The sequence below is a fragment of the Camelus bactrianus genome, chromosome 35 (genome assembly GCF_048773025.1).
Source record: "Camelus bactrianus isolate YW-2024 breed Bactrian camel chromosome 35, ASM4877302v1, whole genome shotgun sequence".
Taxonomy (NCBI): domain Eukaryota; kingdom Metazoa; phylum Chordata; class Mammalia; order Artiodactyla; family Camelidae; genus Camelus; species Camelus bactrianus.
In genome coordinates, this window is record NC_133573.1 from 27,947,940 (window position 1) to 27,967,076 (window position 19,137).

A 19,137-nucleotide genomic window follows, 5' to 3' on the forward strand; every position below is an offset into this window, starting at 1 on the left:
GATTCTCAGGGAGTCTGTATGTGTTGGTAAGGATTTTTTTATTTTAATTTTTAGTTTTTTTGAAGTGTAGTTGATTTACAATGTTAGTTTCAGGTGTACAGCGAAGTGATTCAGTTATACACATACATGTATATGTGTTTTATTTTTACACGTTGATATATTTTTTCAGATACTTTTCCATTATAGCTTATTATAAGATATTGACTGTAATTGCCATGCTATACAGTAGGTCCTTGTTGTTTATCTACTTTATATACAGTAGTTTGTATCTGTTAATCCCAAACTCCTAATTTATCCCTCACCCCCTTCCTCCTTTGGTAACCATAGTTTGTATTCTATCCATGGGTCTATTTCTAGTTTGTAAATAACATTTGTAAGGTATTTTAGGGGGGAAATGTTTGCTATTGAAACCCTTGTTCCAGGGAGGAACGTGATTGCCCGGGTCAGCGGTGGGCTCTGTCCCGTGGTCATTACTGCTTTCCACGTTATTTGTGAGACCATAACTGACAGCCAGTTCTCAATGGCCTGTTAGTCATGGCACCAGGCAATCTCTGTTTTCTCTTCTGACTCATTTTAGCACATACTTTTGATCATTTCTCAGTGCGCGACAGTAATGGAGCACCCAGACAATGTACGAAGCTTGTTGAGACAAAATTCTTTAAGTATCGAAACTTGCTTTTGCCCATAGGTGGGGTCTACTGTCTACACACAGCAAGATCTCCAGGAACTGATCCTCCATCTCCTTCCCTCCTTCCTTCCTTCCTTCCTCCACCTCCTCTTCCTCCTCCTCTCCTTCTTCTTTCTCTCTCTTCCTTCCTTCTCCCTTCCTTCCTTTCTTTTTTTCTTTATTTTCATCTATCGTTCTGAAATACTCAGTGCTCTAGATAGATGTTAAAAGGATTTACTGAGAAATGAATTAAACCCCTACACTAGCTTTTTAAAAACACGTCACTAAATATTTGTATAATTAACCTATTTAGTGAGTTTCTGATGTCCTCTTAAAGCTCATTTTTATTAAAGACACAATGACAATGTGCAAATTATTTTAGAAAAAAAAAAAGATAGGTAAGCTAAAGTCCATTAAAACCACTCAGAACTCTCCCTGCCCCCGGTTACAACTTGTGCTGTTTTCATGCCAGTGGAACTAGCACTTAGAGATTCTGAAAGAATGACTCTTGTTCCGATTTGGTCTGTAACTTCTTTTTTCCTGTATTTTCTTCTATCTGTTGATTCTCTGCTGTTCCGCATTAGCAAGTCATTTTATTTCAGCATCTTAATTTTCTTTGCAGGTAACCCTTAGTCTGTACCTGCAAAAACTTAAAGTTGACTTTTCCTACTTTCTAGAGGTTCCGCGTCCCAAAGATTCTCTCTCTTTTCCCTTGTTGCCGCTCCCACCTGCTCTGAGCTGGCCGGCGCCTGCTGCTTCACACGGCTTCCTTCCTCACCCTCTGGGCACCGTGGCCTCCCACCCCGCTCACCTGTCAATATAAGACACAGTTCAGGTATCAACCCTGAATAAAGCCCCCACTTCACGACATCCCTCCTCACTCAGCTACCAGCTGGATTTCCCCCTTCTTCCTCCAGCCACTCACTCTGGCCTGTGTATCTCTCTGTACCAATGCCTCCAAAATATTAACTTCTCCGTTGTCCATCAGTCTCTCCATTCATGCACTGAACAAATATTTACAGGGCTCTACTCTGCATCAGTCCAAGCCGTTGGGCCAAAAGAAGTAAACGAGACCAACAGGGTCCATCCCCTGAAGGGGTTCACACCCCTGAGGTTGAAGCTTTTTGCGTCCTCAGTGCCCAGTGAAATGTCTGACCCACAGTAGACACTTTATATCTGTTTGTTGAGTTGTGTTTTTAAAACTTCTAGACATGGTATTACTTAAATTTTAGGAAAAAATGGAAAATATAAATTAACAGGAAACACCCCACAACTTAACCGTACTCTTATTGGACAGAAATGAACAACATCACGTTTTTATGTACATATTTTCCAAGCAAAATGTTCTTAGATATTAATGAAAATCTTCTTTAAAAACTAGGGTCATGTGACACGTGCTCATGTACTTGAACAATCCGGAAGCATGGCCATCAGCGTTCGGGTGGCTTATGGACGAATGAATGTTTCTGAACGAGGGGACACTCTGATGGGCCGGGTGACCCTATAGACATTCTGCTTTGGATCTGGCACTAATATTCTGTGACTAAACTACAGTGACCCCTTTAATGACTTTTCCCACTCATCCCAAAACAGGAGTGAGGAAGGACATAGGAAGGAACTGGGTTCCCTGAAGACAGAGAGCTCAATTTCAAGAAAACAGACCAGGGTCAGTGGTGTTTGACTGTGGTTTCTAATCTAAAGTTTCCATTTGCAGGAGCTCTCGGGCACCTGGAGGATCTGACCCACCAATCCCTTTCCTTGAGAAACCTGATTTTGTACTCAGAAGATTTGCGTACAAACAAATCTTGGGATGGAGAATCTGGCATCAGACGACCTTGACTTTCCAATGCTAGTCCTGCAATCGGGGAGACTTTAGACAATTTATAAAAATCTCTCTTTTAAGTCTCAGTTTCCCTTTTTGGAAAATGAGAGCAATAATGGAAGATTAACTGAGGTACATACCTATCTAAACCCCTTAGCCCAATGCCGGCAAATCACATACATGACAATATACAAAGATCACATACTTAACTTTTGGAAAATATATAGGTCTTTTCCCCCTAAAGGAAAGCAGTATTAATTAACTTTATCTTTTGTGTGCTCCCCCTACACATGTTCCATAAAATGTTCTCCACTGGATTGATACCTAATCAGCATTTTTTTTTTTTTTTGGTGCTACAATTTATTTCTCTTCTAGTATCAGAGACTTCTTCCCCTGTAAGTCTCAATATTCACTGCACTTAGAATTTTCACAGTATCCACTGTGCCATTGTTCAGTCATATAATTACATAGAGAAATGACTCTACGTCTTTGACACCGTCTATGATAAATTTTATTTAGGGAGTTGAATTGAAACTATTTCATAAAATGGAATTTTGTGTGGAATTGCAAAAGAAGAACGTGGAAATAATGGTCATTATTAACACCAGCCTACTTGCCTTTGATTATTCAGAATTTTGCAGTCAAGGTCAGTTGGGGAGCACGTTACGTGCAATGAACAGCAGTAGGTAGACCGCTTGATTTGATATTCTCAAGTCACAAGGTGGAATGATCCAGTCCTGAGACAGTTCAGTAGGAAACCCAACAGTTAGACAAGAAAGAAACAAAGCTGACCTTTCCAGTGTGGGGGTTCTGAGATAAAAGAGCCTGAAGCAACCGATTTGCCTGCATCTAATGGAAAAGACAATAAAGAGGAGGAAGGAGACAGAGCCAAGGAGACAGCCGCATTCTCTACACTGAATTTATCTTCCCATGGCCGCACTTACTACAGTGCTGGCGTCCTCCACACTGTGTTCCATTAAAATAAGGGTGTGTCAGGGGGAAGGAGGTGGGAAGGGATAAACTGGGAGTTAAGATCTGCAGATACTCACTGATATATAGATAATAGATAAACAGCAAGTTCACGCTGTACAGCACAGGGAACTATACTCAGTATCTTGTAGTAACTTACGGTGAGAAGGAATATGCAAATGAATACGTGTGTGTACATGTGTGGCTGAAGCGTGTGCTGTGCGCCAGAAACTGACACCGCATTGTAAACTGGCTCTACTTCAATAAAAATATATATTCATACATACAAAAAAATATTGGGATGTGTGTTTATTCTGCTGTTAACAGATCAGGAGGTCACCCTGAGATGTCTGCTTTAACATCATTTCACATGGTCAGTCCAGCCTGGTACACTTTCTATTGTGGCAAGATTAGTGGAGGGAAAGAATAAATGTCTATAATATGTATTTTATGAAAGAACCCTACTTTTCTGCAGTGGGGTGCCTCAATTTGCCAGAGTATTTGTTGAGCATTTTCATAAACCTACGTTTAAGATAAATGGTTCAGAAGGTTTTATTGCGCGTTGAATTTACTTATTCTCAAAACAACTCATTCAGTATATAAATACTTACATTTGGCTTTTTACCATTTGAGTCCAGTCTAGTCTGAAATAATTAGGGCTCATGAGCTCCACTCATGAAGGCAGCAGAAAGCTAAAGAAACCAAAATTACAAACCCAAAGTTCAACATAGAGTAAGTCAGAGATACTTCATTTGTTAATGATACTCCGACCCCAGAAAAATGCAGAAACATTTACACTTCCCACGCTATTTTTGGAATTGCTGTCTCTCCCAAAGCCCGTCCATGGAGCCCCAGTTTAAGAAAACACAGCAGATTCTTGCGTCCCCTCCCAGAGGGAGCCGGCGAGCCCGAGAAGGATGCCTTCCCGGAGCACTTCACGGACGCCCGTGCCCACGGAGCCCGGCGGGGGGGCAGGAGGGGCGCCGAGCCCGGCCACCCTCGCTTCAGGGCCAGCGTCCCTCCTGCTCGCCAACACCCGTCCTCAAACTTCTTCACAGAAACTGTATCAGGTAAAGAGAAGGAAAACCACAAACCCTTTGCCGGCTAAACCTTGATTTTTTCAAAATCCAGCTGTCCTCACGGTCCGCAGTGCAGTTGCAGGCCACTTCCAGCTCTGCTGAGCGGTTCCCTTGCCTGCGGTCAATTCGCTTCCCTTTCTCCCCCTGGTAAAAACCCGCGTGTAAGTTAAGGCCCTTGCTGGGTCCTGAAAAAAGAACCCACATCAGCAAAACCCAGCTTGGAAGCAGTGAGAGAACTCCAGGGCTATACTTCAGGGGAAAAAATACGTTTTTTTGTAATGTGCTTCCATGCTGAGTGAACGTTATGAAAGACTGTGAATGTTGTGTGGTGTAGACCTCTAACCTCTGCATGGGTCTTTCCGGTCTGGTTTATTAATATTAACCGTTACAGCCATTACAACGTACTATCAACTTGTGGGTTGTTCTATTCACTTTAAAACACTGGGTTTTAATTTCATGCTAGATTATTACGTGGAGGCCCAGCATGTCTGAACACCTTCTGAGGTTAAGTAAGAGATTTTGAATTGTTTCCAGAGCATCTTGTTTCCGCGGGACATGCCACATCGGTAACACAGAATGCAGAACTTATCACACTGCCTCCCTGAGTCTGGGGACCTCTCCAGCATCCTTCCGAGAAAAGGAACACTGTCTTGTCCAGTGGCTGTTGCTGCGATACCTATGGTTTCTGACAATTTCTGAACCTACTCTCCTTTAAATAAAAGAAATGTTGATAACGTAAGGACCCTGGGCTAGAATCGGGTGAGTTACAGAATTATAAGAAAAAAAACAAACAAAAAAATCCCAACCTTCTCCAGCTCCGTAGTTCTATCATACAGCGTGGATACAGATTTCTTCAATCATGGCTGAGTTCTTAAAACTCAAGGTTCAAGTGAGTTTTGATAGAAGGTTTAAAATATATGAGGCACCCCCGCGTCTTCTCAGCTCATTCTGAACGGAACTCCTCCAGAGAAAGACATCGTCTTCTCCGAAGATGTTCCTAAACATGATGGATGCTTTGCCAGGAAAATGCACTCACATCTCCCTCAGGAATATGTGTTCTTCCTGCAAAGTGTTTGTTGCCTGACCTAGCTGCTGGAGGCTGCCCTCCGACACGACCGTGAAACAGAGCTTCAGAGGCACTCGTGTTACACAGCCACCCGGACGTTTGTGAGTTCACACGGACAGCTTTCTTATTATCTGCAGTGGGGCCAGGGCACGCCGGAGCTGCGTGAGCCACGTCACGTTTTCATACATGTTGTCTTGGCAGATCCCTCAGACGACAGTTTGCTCTCTCACAGGCGGATAGAAATGACTGCAGCACCGTTATCAGGGCCACCATTATCACCATTGTCCTGCTCTTATTGCTGTTCATCAGACACCTGAGATGAATCAAAAACCCTAGAACAAATAAAACAAGGTCCTTGAATGCGCATCCTGCAGAGCACAGCATCGCGCCTACCAGCTGGAGGAGACCAGTTCTTTCTGAGTTCTGCGCCCAGTGCTTGGTTCTGTGTGGCATCCACACCAATGGCCCTTGGGAGGAGTTTAATCAGCAAAAACCTTGGGCGTTACATGGGAAAATCTTGGCACTCACGTTCATGCCCAGTGGAGGGTCTGTTTTCCAGTCAAGCAGCAAAGATGTGTAGAGCACACTGTTTTTCACTCACAGGGTTGACGTGTCTTGAAAATTTCAGAACAAGGACTTTAGAAACAGGGGTTTCTACTAAAAGGAAAGAGTGGGTGTCTTGGTGAAAAGGAAGAAAGAAATGAGAGTGGAAGAGCTTTCGCCATCCCAGGATGAGTTTGAAACTGTGTTTCACCACTTACAAGCATAGCCTTGGGTGAGCTACCCAGCCTCGCTGAACAGTTCTTTTCCATTTGTAAACAATGACTCAGTCTTCTGCTGCAGGAGTGCTATGAGGAAAAGTGTTGACCTCCTATCGGTAAATGAGCACGCGGTTCCCTGGGTGCTCAGCAGTCAGGGCCATTATTTGTGCTCAGTTAGTTTGCTGATCCCCTGGAGATCCTAGGAGGCAGAAAGGTGGGGCAGGACCTGGGCTAGCAGAGAGAAGGTTCTCTCTGTGTTAAGCCTGCCGGAATAGTCACTTAGAAGCAAAAATAAATGATTATGAATTCACAGACCAAAGAGTCATCAAGGGGGAGGGGAGGGGTGAGTAGGAATAAAAATATTCTCTATGAAACCACAGTGGTGGACATATGTCGTTACACATCAGTCCAAACCTGTAGAATGTAAAACGCCAAGAGGGAACCTAACGTAAACTATGGACGCCGGGTGGTGAAGATGTGTCAGTGCAGGTTCTCTGTAACAAAGGCACCCTCTGGTGGGGCGTGCTGATCATGGGGGAGGCTGGTGGGCGGGCAGGGGGTATATGGGAAATCTGTACTTGCCTCTTAATTTTGCTGTGAATCTAAGGCTGCTCACAACAGATTCCATTCATGGAGGAAAAGACGCAAATGATCCGCATGGGCCTTTCATACAGCTGCATGTGTAGTAGGACTCTGTGAGTCAGCCCTGCTCAGACAGAAAGGAATTTGAGTAGCTTACTAAAGACAAATTCTAATTCAAATTTGGATGTTCCAAGGAGTCTTTTATCAGTTTGCCCTCAATTATGGCAGAATTTAAAAAATATAGATGAGGAAATTTGCATGCAGGTGAAATCAGGGCAGGAGAATAGATTTTTAGCCACGTGTGCGTTTGTGTGAAATTTGCATGCCACTGCTAAGATTTGGACACAAATTTTCCTCCAAACTCCTTAAGAGACAAAACAATGAAAGAAATATGGTAAGATTCCCAAGTCATATGTGTGTCCACGGAATGAAAATAAACTAATTGCTACTCAGGGGCTCAGACGTCCCTGGTCTCTCTAGGTGCTCAGAAAGAAAGGGCTGAGAAACGACAAACTAGAGGCACTACGCATTTGAATGCAAGACAAGACACTGGCCAAGGTGAAGAACTTGGACAAATCCATGTTCTTTAGAATTTCTTTCTTATCTTAAAATTGGACAACTTGTCTATCCAGGATGAAAAGAGTGGTGAGTTGAGACAGCTCTGTCTCCAAAATATAGACCTACAGAAAGAGACCTACAGCAGCCAGGTTGGGTTTTTTCAATGTAATCTCCAAATTAACAAGGCAAGGGGGCGCTTGACAGTTTTGCTTTTCCCGCAGAGACCTTCTCAATTGCCCTCTGCTTTTTCTCATCAAAACTGTGTTCTCCATCCAGCCTGCAGCACAAGAATGACCCAGTTATGAAGTGCCCGCTCCAACTGTGTGGATCTGCTGTATAAACTCATTAGACAGGACTTCACTCATTTAAAGTCGGGGGTAAAAAAGTCAAGGGATGGCTAAGCTTCTCCTTGGCGCTACCCAGGGATAGAACGGTTTGCTAAGCAAGTGGATCTTGGCAATGAGATTCCAAGGGAAATGCCTGCCTGCTTCACAAAACAAACTGCTGAAAATTACATTAGAACCTCAAGCTACCAATTAGGCGCGTGCCTGACGCAGCTCACGTGGATGGTGAGGCACAGACTCAGACAGACGTCGAAGCAGTTCGGGCCCCACTGCATGTTAGCCTGGTGACCTCGGGCGAGCCCTTCATCCCTCCAAACCCTGGTTTCCTCCTTGAAAATCAAGATGAAAATATCTCAGCTGAGCGAAGGTGTCTAAAGCCCCGAACGGATATCAGGTTCTGAGATGGGGTGGTTACCTTTCCCCCTTCTCTGTCTTCCATTGATTCCAAAGTAGCACCTCCACCCAGGAGAGAGAGATGTCTGGTTATCCCAGTGGAAGGGCTTCCACTTGAAACGAATGAAAACTATTGCTTTCCAGATTTTCTATTTCTCAGAGCAGCCTTTACGTTAGATTTGTGAGATGTAATTGTACTTTCAGAATAAAATGAGATGCCTAAAAATATAACAAGATGATGGTGTGTTCTGCTGATATGAGTTGCCCGGGAGCATTTCCAATGATGAGCCTAAATAGCTTTAGAAAAAAAGTAACTAAACTGAGTGCACTATTGAAAATACATTTCTGAATATATATCCCTTAGAAAATGTATCAGAAAGACTATCTTCACACATAAAGAGTGATCTGCACATATAGCGAAACTCAGATCGAGAGACTAAACGATATGGCAGAGGTGTGAGGTTTTTTTTAACTGGAGTAGAGTTGATTTACAATTTTGTGCTAGTTTCTGGTGTACAGCATAGTGATTCATATATACATATATTCTCTTCCAGATTCTTTTCCATTATAGGCTGTTACAAGATATTGAATATAGTTCCCTGTGCTCTACAGTAGGTCCTTGTTGTTTATCCCTTTTATATATAGTAGTGGGTATATATAATCCCAGACTCTTAATTTATCCCTCTCTCACACCGCTTTCCCCTTTGGTAATCATAAGTTTGTTCTCGATGTCCGTGAGTCTATTTCTGTTTTGTATTTATATAAAACTTATTTAAGTTCATTTGTATCATTTCTTAGATTCCACATATAAGTGATCTCATACGGTATTTTTTTTTTTCTCTTTCTGGCTGACTTCACCTGGTATGACGATCTCCAGGTCCATCCATGTTGCTGAAAATGGCATTATTTCACTGTTTTTTATGGCTGAGTAGTATTCCACTGTGTGTGTATGTGTGTATATATATCTTCTTTATCCAGTCATCTGCCCATGGACACTAGGTTGCTTCCGTGTCTTGGCTATGGTAAATAGTGCTGCTATGAACATTGATGTGCATGTATATTTTCAAATTGTAGTTTTTGTCTTTTCCAGATATATACCCAGGAGTGGGATTGCTGGATCATATGGTAACTCCAGTTTTAGTTTTTTTTTAAGGAAACTCCATGCTGTTTTCCACAGTGGCTACCCCAGCTTGCATTCCCATTTCTTCTCAGGGGCGTGGCTTTCTATGAGAAAAGAGGTGCATTCAGCTCGAGGTGTGATTTACTGAGCCGTGGAGAACTGAGGTAACCATGCCCTAGAGCCCTGCCTCAGACGCACATTAGTGATTCCTGCAGACACAAATTCATTAGTTGTTTAATTAAGTTAAATCATGAATTGAATTTGTTTAATCATTAATTAAGGAACAAGAAGTGCTGTGCTAAAATTTAGCCCCTCGGGGGGAAAAAAAAACCAGAGTAAAATAGCAATTCCAAATTCTTTCTACCCGATACCTACTAGTGAGCGCCAGTTTTGCCCTCTGTCTCCCTACATCCACACGCACACACGTGCACACCTATGTGCACACACCCACATGCACACGCACACACACATGCACACACGTGCACACACATACACCGAAATCCTTTTCAGAAATATGGCTATTGTTTTCAAAATAAGAGTGAAAGTCATTTATTTGCAGATTGTACATTTGACTTTTATTCTCTTACAGATGGCATTTTCCTTACTTAAGAGGGAGAGAAAAAGGATTTGCCTAGCTTTGTAAAATCAAAATGGTGGCATTTCTTGAAGCGCGAAGGACCTTGAAGCGCGAAGTGAAAGGATTATATTTCAACTCCAGCTGGACTCTCAGGGGAACGCTGCCAATAAACCCAAGTCCTTCAGTAATCACTGTAAGAACTCAGGTACCAGTACAATTAGAACCAGAGCAGAGGTGCCATCGGGCATCCAGCTTCTCCTGGTATTGCGGATGCAGTGGAGCACGGCATGTGTTCCACACCTGAAATTAAACTCCCTCCCTGCAACCACAATGAAATGCTGGCTGACACCCAGGGCTCTTGGATTTCACACGTGTGAGAAAGTGGTCATTCTTTCCTGTGAATCTGAGCAGCTCCCCAAGTGCCATCTTGGCCACGACTTGTGAATCGTAGGGCCTCTCCAGATGGCTCATGCCATGATAATGCGTCAAGGCAATTTATTCTGATTTCTAGCATTTATCAGTGAATCATTTATGGCTTCTCTTACAGGTGTTTCCGCACAACAGGATGGGAATTCTGGTGTCCTTGATTTTGTGTTTCATGTTGCCAAGGGGGGATCTGGAGGATTTACTTGGCTGTGTGGCTTGGGGACTCAAGGCTGAGAATCCCTGCTTTGGCATAATGGTCCACATCCTCACGGAAGTGGCTGGGTTAGTTGTCATAGCAACAGACATAAAAATTATCCACCTGATTTTCCCTTCTGGCGTTTCAGGGTACAGCCGCGTGAAGTGTGGGAAACCCTCTCTCCAAAGTGCTCAAAACAAAGATAGGTGAGTTTTCTCACCAATGAGCCCTGAAAGCTGATTTTTCAAAAATCCCATCTTTCAAGTCGTAGCTGGTGAATCAGTGGGAACACAGACCAATTTGAATGATGTGTAACTAGACAGAGCAGCACGGACCAGGTCAGATAAATGGGGCCATCCAAATTTGCCAACGGAGGGTCAGATCTCTGTGGAGTGGAGTGAGGGCAAGGACTTCACATAAAAGGAAGTTACAGGTAGAGTGAGAGAGAGAGAGAATTTGTCCTCCTAGCTACTGAATGAGAATACGGGAATGCTGGCTCTGTAAATTGCCTCTCTACAGAATTATGACGATGCTTTGAATGATCCAGAAAAACATGAATGTTTTTAGTACCTTAGAATTTATAGATACGATATATATAAATGTAAATATTTACATACTTATGTATATGTATATATCTAAATGTCTAAATCCATGTCTATTTCCATGAATGAATATTAGTTGAGTTTATGATGACCACTTCCTATTCAATATAATTCTACAAATATATATTTAGCACCTGCAAGGCAGAGGGCTTAGGTATTACGTTCAATAAAACAACCAAAAGACCATTTGTCCTGCAAAGGATAAGAGACCGGCGTGCCAGGGACCAGGATACAAATCATAATAACAAGTACTTTACAGAGAACTACAGGGTGCAGAGAAATGCCGTAGAAAAGCTGAGATTCACAGTGAAAGAAATCAAGAAGAGAATCGTAAGACCAGGGGCCTTCAGGATGGATGGTAATGAATGGAGTGTGGGAGAGAGACTGGGGGGACCCGAGGCAGGGAGACGAACACAGAATGAACGCAGGCTCAGAGTTGGGTCTTCACTGTGTTTTTCAGGTAGAGTGAGCATGTCAGAGACAAAACTAGGAGGCAGATTGGTTGGTACATGTCAGGGAAGGACTTATATGCAGCGTCAAGGGTTTATATTTAATTTGGTGAGTCCCTGAGAGTTTCTTGATCAGGTAATGATGTACTTGGAGGTACCTAGACAGTGATCTTCATCTTCAAAGGGAGCAGGGCTGTATAATCTTTCCAAATGCCCAGTAGGGGAAATGAAACTTTTGTGAACAGTCCTGTGATGGACTGAATTGAGTCCTCCTCAAATCATATGATGAAGCCCCCCTCTGACCATATTTGGAGATGGTGGCTGTAGGGAGGTGATACATGAGGTCATCACAGTGACCCTGCTCTCATAGGGCTGGTGTCCTTGTAAGAAGAGGGACAGACGTCAGGGCTTCTCGCCCACACCGAGGGAAGGTCATGTGACGACACAGGGAGATGCAGCCACCTGCAAGCCAGGGAGAGGAACCAGAAACCAGCCCTGCCAGCACTTTGGTCTTGGACTTCCAGCCTTCAGAACCGTGAGAAAATAGATGTCTTTGGTTTAAGCTCCCCCGCCGGTGGTATCTTGCCAGGGCAGCCTGGATTGACTCAGGCAAGCCCAATGAAAACCACAACCACGGAGGCTGCATCAGCTTGAACAGCTCACCCAGCTTTATGAGATTTCATATGGGTTCAGGGGCACTCCTCTGAGGCTTAGAGGATCCATCGAATTAAATGAACTCGGTGAAAAACAAAGGGAAATGAGACCCAAGCAAATGCTTCATTAAAGATTCCCCATCCACACCAAAAGATGTCTTTTCTAAGTGTTGTTTCATACATTTCAGATCAGGATAAATCTTCCAGGCTCCAGCTTTCATCCCTTCTTGTTTAAAAAAAAAAACAGAAACACTGCCAAGTCAACTGTATTCCTTCTCTCAGTTTCGTATGGAAATGGTTTCCTACAGAGACAGAATCCTACCTGCTGGCTGGTCACTGGCAGGATGGATAGCACTGCAAGCTGTTTATCTTGTTTTCATCCAAGCAGCTCACCGTGCTTAGCAAATAGCATCTGATCCTCGTCAAAGGCACAACAGGAAGAAGTAACTCTATTATGCAATCAGGCCAGAGAGGCCCCCGCAGGTGAGACATCTCTCCTGGACCGGAATGAGGCAAAGATCCAGCTTCATAGAAATCTTCCGTCTTACAGACGAGTTGCGTGCTCTCCCGAGTCTTCGCTCACCCCACTGGCTGCCGACAACCTGTCTTTTCTCTGCTTCTGTTTTTCTGCCCCTGGGGGTTTTCTGTCCCCATAAAGACTGGGCCAAGCATCCTTTTTCTTGCTTTTCCTTAGTGCCTTTTGCCATTCTCATAGCATTTGTGTGTGTGTATCAATATTGCCTTTTTACCTGAGTGCTTCCCTCAGGGGGCTGCACCCATCTGGTCCATTCTAGAAAGGGCTGCTGTGCGGGGTGGGGTAGGGGCGAGGGGAGCTTTGCTGATGGCCAGGAATGCTATTCCCCTCCAGAAACTGGGCTGGGGCAGGATTTCCTGCTGTGAGCATCTGACCAGGAGCCCCACAAGCTGAAGCAGAAGGGACTTCAGACAACTCATCCAAAGTTATACCGCTGGACCTCGGGAAATGATAATAAGAGCAGATATGAACTGAGCACTTACATGTGCCAAACACAGTTATTAGAGCCTCTGACACGGTCCAGAGTATGTGCCAGTTCTTGCTCAGCCCTGAAGGACCTACAGAAATACAGGGTCAAGTATCCCTGTTCCAAAGGGAAGCTAAACCCACACCACCCAGGCGGGACTTGCGAGGTGGTTTCTGAAAACAGGTACGTGATGGTTTGTTCATCTCCTGTCTCCAAGAACTCTTGTTATTGTTTATTAGGTTACATTTTATTTAATTTTTTTTATTTAAAAAAATGTTTAAATTGAAGTAGAGTTGATTTACAATGCGGCATTAATTTCTGGTATACGTCACTTACGCATGTATATATTCTTTTTCATTATGGGTTATTGCAAGCTATTGAACCCAGCTTCCTGTGCTACATGGTAGGACCTTGTTGTTTATTGTCTATTCTGTGTATAGTAGTCTGTGAGCCTGTTTCTGTTTTTCTATTTTGTAGGTAAGTTCACTTGTATCATTTTTTAGATTCCACGTATAAGTGACCTCATACGGTGTTAGTCTTTCTCTGTCTAACTCACTTCACTTAGTATGATCACCTCTAGGTCCATCCACATTGCTCCAAATTATAAGGTTTCATTTCAGATCACCATGACAACTTCGTTATTACCTAAAAACGCATTTGTCAATCTCTCCTTTGAGCCAGGTTACGCCATCTGAGTGACTTATTTCTGTTGGCAGCCGTAAGATGATCATGAAATTTACCCTTTCCTTTCAAATTCACATGAAAGCTTTATTTCCCTGTGTGTCAGCAATGCTCCCTGCACTGATTTTTTTTTTTTTTTTGAGATTCAGAATGTTTATCCATGAAGATGCCCAGACAATCAGGTGTCCCTCCATAACCTTCTGTCTCCTCCAGCTCTCTCTAGAAAGGTTCCACTTGGGTAATCCCTGATTATACTATTGATGGTGGTAAATCAGAACCATTTCACCCACTAAATGCAAGAGGGCCTTTGAAAGAAGTTTTATCTAAGCTCCACGATGATTGTTCCCCTCCCCTAACACACCCAGATATTCCAGTCAACTTCCGCTCTTCCATACAAACCAGGAGATTGGCCAGTAAGCCATCCAAGGGCAGAGGATGGTCTCAAAACTGTTTATATTTCATGTTTGACAAAATACGCATTTGCTGTTCATCCTGTTGCTGAAGATGGGTTGTGCTGCTCCTTTTGTTTGATCAGATTGTTATTATTATTAAAGCGCGGTCCTCGAGTATCTACTGCTTGAAAATACGTGAATCAAAGGTTTTCCAAACATAATCAACAGGGTGGCTAATCATTCCAAGAACTGTCAAGAACTCACTGTTCCATCACCCACCTTTTTATTTATTCTTGAAATATGCACTAAGGACGGCTCTGAGCAGGGCATGATGCTGGACTCCGAGCCTCTGCCTTCAGGAGCTTACACTGCAGTGGGAGACTGAGATCATGCAGCAGCTGACATGTGTACATGGCAGAGAGGGGTACGCTGTGCAAGGGAGACAGAAAACACTGTCCGCGGTGGCACTTCCAAGAGGGGACAGGAGCAGCAAGGGAGGCCACGCACAAGGAAGCACTTGAAACAGGTCTGAAGCAGGGGGTTGGATTTGGACGTTTGGAGATAAGAGGTAAAGAAATGCCACGCAGGAGGAGGGAGGAGAATTCATTTGAAAGGAAGTTACCTGCTCTTGAAAAAAAAAAATCCTCTAACTGAGGTGTTCACTTAGAGCTCTCCCATGTGCCTATGACTCTGCCAACACGAAGGCAAAAATAAAGATGCACTGTTCACAAAAATGCAAATTGTTACTTATTTAATAGCAAGTTAATTATTGAGTAATTATCTTCCCCAAGAAAAATGTCTTTTGTTTTTACGTCATATAACAGTAACACCAGCGAAGTCACTGCCCTTCCCTCCCCTAGACCAACAATGAGGCTTTCTTGTAACCACATCATGCTTTTGAGGAATAAAACACATAATACTGCCCTCTGGAAGGAAAGTATCCTTTCCACCCCAAATATTTGTTTTTCTTCGTATGCTTGGTGGCACACACACACACACACACACTCATTATGACAGTCATCTCCGGCACAATCAACATTTCTGCTGAATGTATTTCTGAAGGGAAAACAACCCTAATACATTCTTGAGCTGGAACCATCTCTGAAAAATCAGTGTCTTTCTTCAATGCTCTAAATGCAGGAGAATCAGCTTTTGTAATTAATGCCTTCGATTAATCAGCCTTCTGATGAGGGGTATCCGAAGATGCACCCCAAAATATGCCCCTTTGGCATAAGATTATTTTGAGCTGAAGGCAACTAAGAAGCAGCAGGTGCAGAAAAAACACTCTGCCCGCCTCCTTTCTGCGTAAGAGCAGGACACACATTTCTGTTTGTAAAGATGCCGCCCTCTCTGATACCAGGACAAGGAGAATGACTCTTAATGACCAGAGGTGACTCTTACCACTGGAGACACACACACTTGAGTCTGCACAGCAAACCTTACTAAGCAACCCTTCTCTTCCATTACTTTCCCCCACAGATTTACTTTCCCACAATGTATTGTCCCTGGAAGCCCAAACTCTTTTTCCTTTGTCTAGTCACTTCTCTACCATTTACTATCATTGGTTAACTTTTGAGTCAAAAGCATCTTACCAATAGGTATGTCATATACATCATTGTGAAAATAATATTGCTATGAGACAATAAGCCATATATGAATGTTGTATACAACTCTACGGTTTGCATTTAATCCTAAAGTGTTCACCTCCTTTCACATCTATTTACACTATATTCCTATTTACTGAGTGGGAAGGGGGCTCTTTATATAGTTCTTCATCATTAATAAGACAGTACGTTCTGTTTCTGGGATGTTCTTTTTGTGCATTAAAAAATTCAAAATAAAAAAAAATGACGTATCGGTAAAATGGTATATAAGCTTTCAAGCCTAACTGCTTCTTTCCATTCTTAGTTCTTTCCCAGGGAGCTCCCACGTGCAAACATAATAAAACTTTTCTCCTATTAGTCTATTGATTGTCAGGTTAATTCACAGGCCTCAGGGACATAACCTAAGAGGGTACTGGGAATTTTTTTCCCACCCCTACATGGGTGACATCATCAATACTCAATAAATGTTTGTTGAAAGACATTGATCAGCACTCTTAAGCTACACTCTCACTGGCCCAGGTAATTGTTTGCTCTAGGATGGGAGGTGGGGAGAGGTGGCATCTTGGATCCCAGAACAACCCTCTCTTTTGCGCTTGAGGAAGCTAAGCCTGGGAGGTATATTTGTGATGTGCAGCCTAAGTTCACAGCAGAAGTTAAAATGTAAATTGCCAGTTAGAGGTATGTTCCAAAAATGGGTCTTCTGACTCCTTTGCAGCATCCATTCTGCAGCTCCCTGATGCCTTGCAACTCATGTGACCAAAGAAGAGCATTTTCACCTTTTCTCTCTGTTTTTAACATAAGCATGTTCTATTTGATGAGCAGTGTGAGAGGAAGTGTCCATGGTATGCTGAGGTGGTTTGGGCGGATCATAAACCTGGCCTTCGTGGTCCTTTAGGCTCAGAGGACTTCCTTTCAACACAAAAGCATATTCTGCCATTTGAAGATTTGAAGATGCATACAAAAATGAGATTTTTTTTTTTTTAGGTTTTGTTTCCCAGGCAACTGCTCTCAATTCAAGATTGAATGCGAACACAAGAAGCCCCCAGAGGCTCTCCTTTCCCACCTCCTCGCATCCTCTTTACTGCAGTAAAGCCGTAAACTTGGGGGACCCAGGACCCTCCCCTCCTCCTGAGAATGAAAGGAGATGCAGAGGGCGGTTCAGAACTGATGCTAAATTCATGGGAGAGAATGCCTGCCGGCAGGCAATGCACTCAGTAAACATTCTGTGTGATACCCACACGGAGGAGGCTTGAGTTAATGACATATCAGTAAGGCCAGAAACTGAAAAAGAAGCCTTTCTGTCATTTGTCATAACCTTTAAACAGTAGTTGATCTTGGTTAGTAATGGGACGGGGAAAGCTGGCCCTTTCAGACCCATAAAGTAAAGCTTTAGTATCTGAATGACAGCAAGCCTGCCTCCCAGGAGGTTTAGGAGAACACAAACCCCAAGTGCCCACTGTTAAAACTATTCCTGAAATGTGCATTCGAGGGAGCCTGGAACAGAATCACCAGGGACTTTGAAATCACCTTGGCAGTCAATACCGACTTGGAGATTTTCCAGTAGTTTCAGGACCTATTAAATTTATATAATACGTACATGTCAACTATGAAGAATGCTCTGTGCTCATGGGTAAATGCACGTGGGACCCTCTGGAGGAGAGCAAGTCTCTTGAGCCCAGAATCCCTGTCAAATCGCTGAAGTGACGTTGAGTGGGGGGAGGTTGCTGGGGGAGCATCTTACACTTGTTATTTCAAAGAGATTTTGTTTTCATTCTCAATGTGGTCATGGTACTAGTCCTCCAACAGCAATCACAAGGAGCATATGCCTAATCTGACATTTAAAAACAAAAGTACCTGTTAGTTGCTCGGGGTCAAAACATTTCCTTGATAAGTATAAGGCAAAAACTTGTTCTTTAAAAGGAAAATCCGGATGACATATCTTTATTAAACTTTTACTGTTACCATCCATCCATCACCACTGCCAAGTGTATTTCTGAGAAATCTTTCTGAGAATTTCCAGCTTCGAATTTCCTTTCAGTGATGACGCTTATACAAGGAGAAGATGGGGCATAGAGACACAAATTCTAGATTCTTCTAGAAGACTATTCATGATTTTTTTCTGAATTTCAAGATGTCTTGCTATCTTTTCCTAACAAAATTAACCTACTTACTGCGCCCTGTATTTACTACTGAACTTACCCCAAAATAAGAAGGTCATCAAACCAGTCATTTTTCTGTTTTTGTTGGCTTGTGGTGGTCTGTTCCATTAGAAGGACAGAACTGGCTATTAGACTTTTCACTCAGAGAGCATCATTTTGTTTTTAAATCTCAAGTTGTTTTGCCCCAAAGTCACCTAGAAGACAGATGATCCCTTCCCCCCACCCCGGCCGTGGCCACATTTTGGACACTCTAACCCTGTGGGTATTCAGGAAAAGCAATCCCATATTAATGGCCCAAGTCTCTAGATTTGTGGGAGAGGGAAAAAGGGGAAAGGGCCATGTTCTTCCCGGATGCAGACTATCTCTGCTCCTTCTCCTTATGTTATCTTGATTTGACTATATACATAAAAGAAAAGCATTTAAAAATCCAGGAAGCATCTCTCCAAGCTCCATTTTGGTAATGGCAATTTCAGGCCTCAAGTAGAATGAAATGCTCACAAAATGTCAAATCTGTTCGTAAGAGGAGGTTTTCAGAGGGGAAATGACCAGAAAATGAACACTCAGATGAGTAGGAAGGAAAAAAGCATGGTGACCCAGCACAATTATGTTGGTATTTTAATTAAATCAACAGGAGGGGGTACAGACTCACCCAACATTTAAGTGGCCATAATTCAGTGTTGTGAAAAATAATGTTTTTCTTTAAACCCTAAAATGCCGGTACTTTCATGGTGTTTATTCTATCCAAGAGATAACTAATTTCACAAAATCTCAAGTAAGAACCAAGAAAAGAGAAAACCTTGTGGCAAGCAAAGAGAGAAAACAAGAAAACAAAGAATGAAAAAGAAAAAAAATAGGTTAAAGAGTGAAAACCATGAAAAAAATGGAAGAGGAAAAAAAAAATAAGGGTTAAAGAGAGAGTTGTTATAAAGAGGCCCCAGGAACCTGCATGAGAATGATCCGCTATCTGCGCAGGACAAAGTTAAAGAAACAGAACAACTATTTTATTATTATTATTATCATTATTATTAAAAATGCC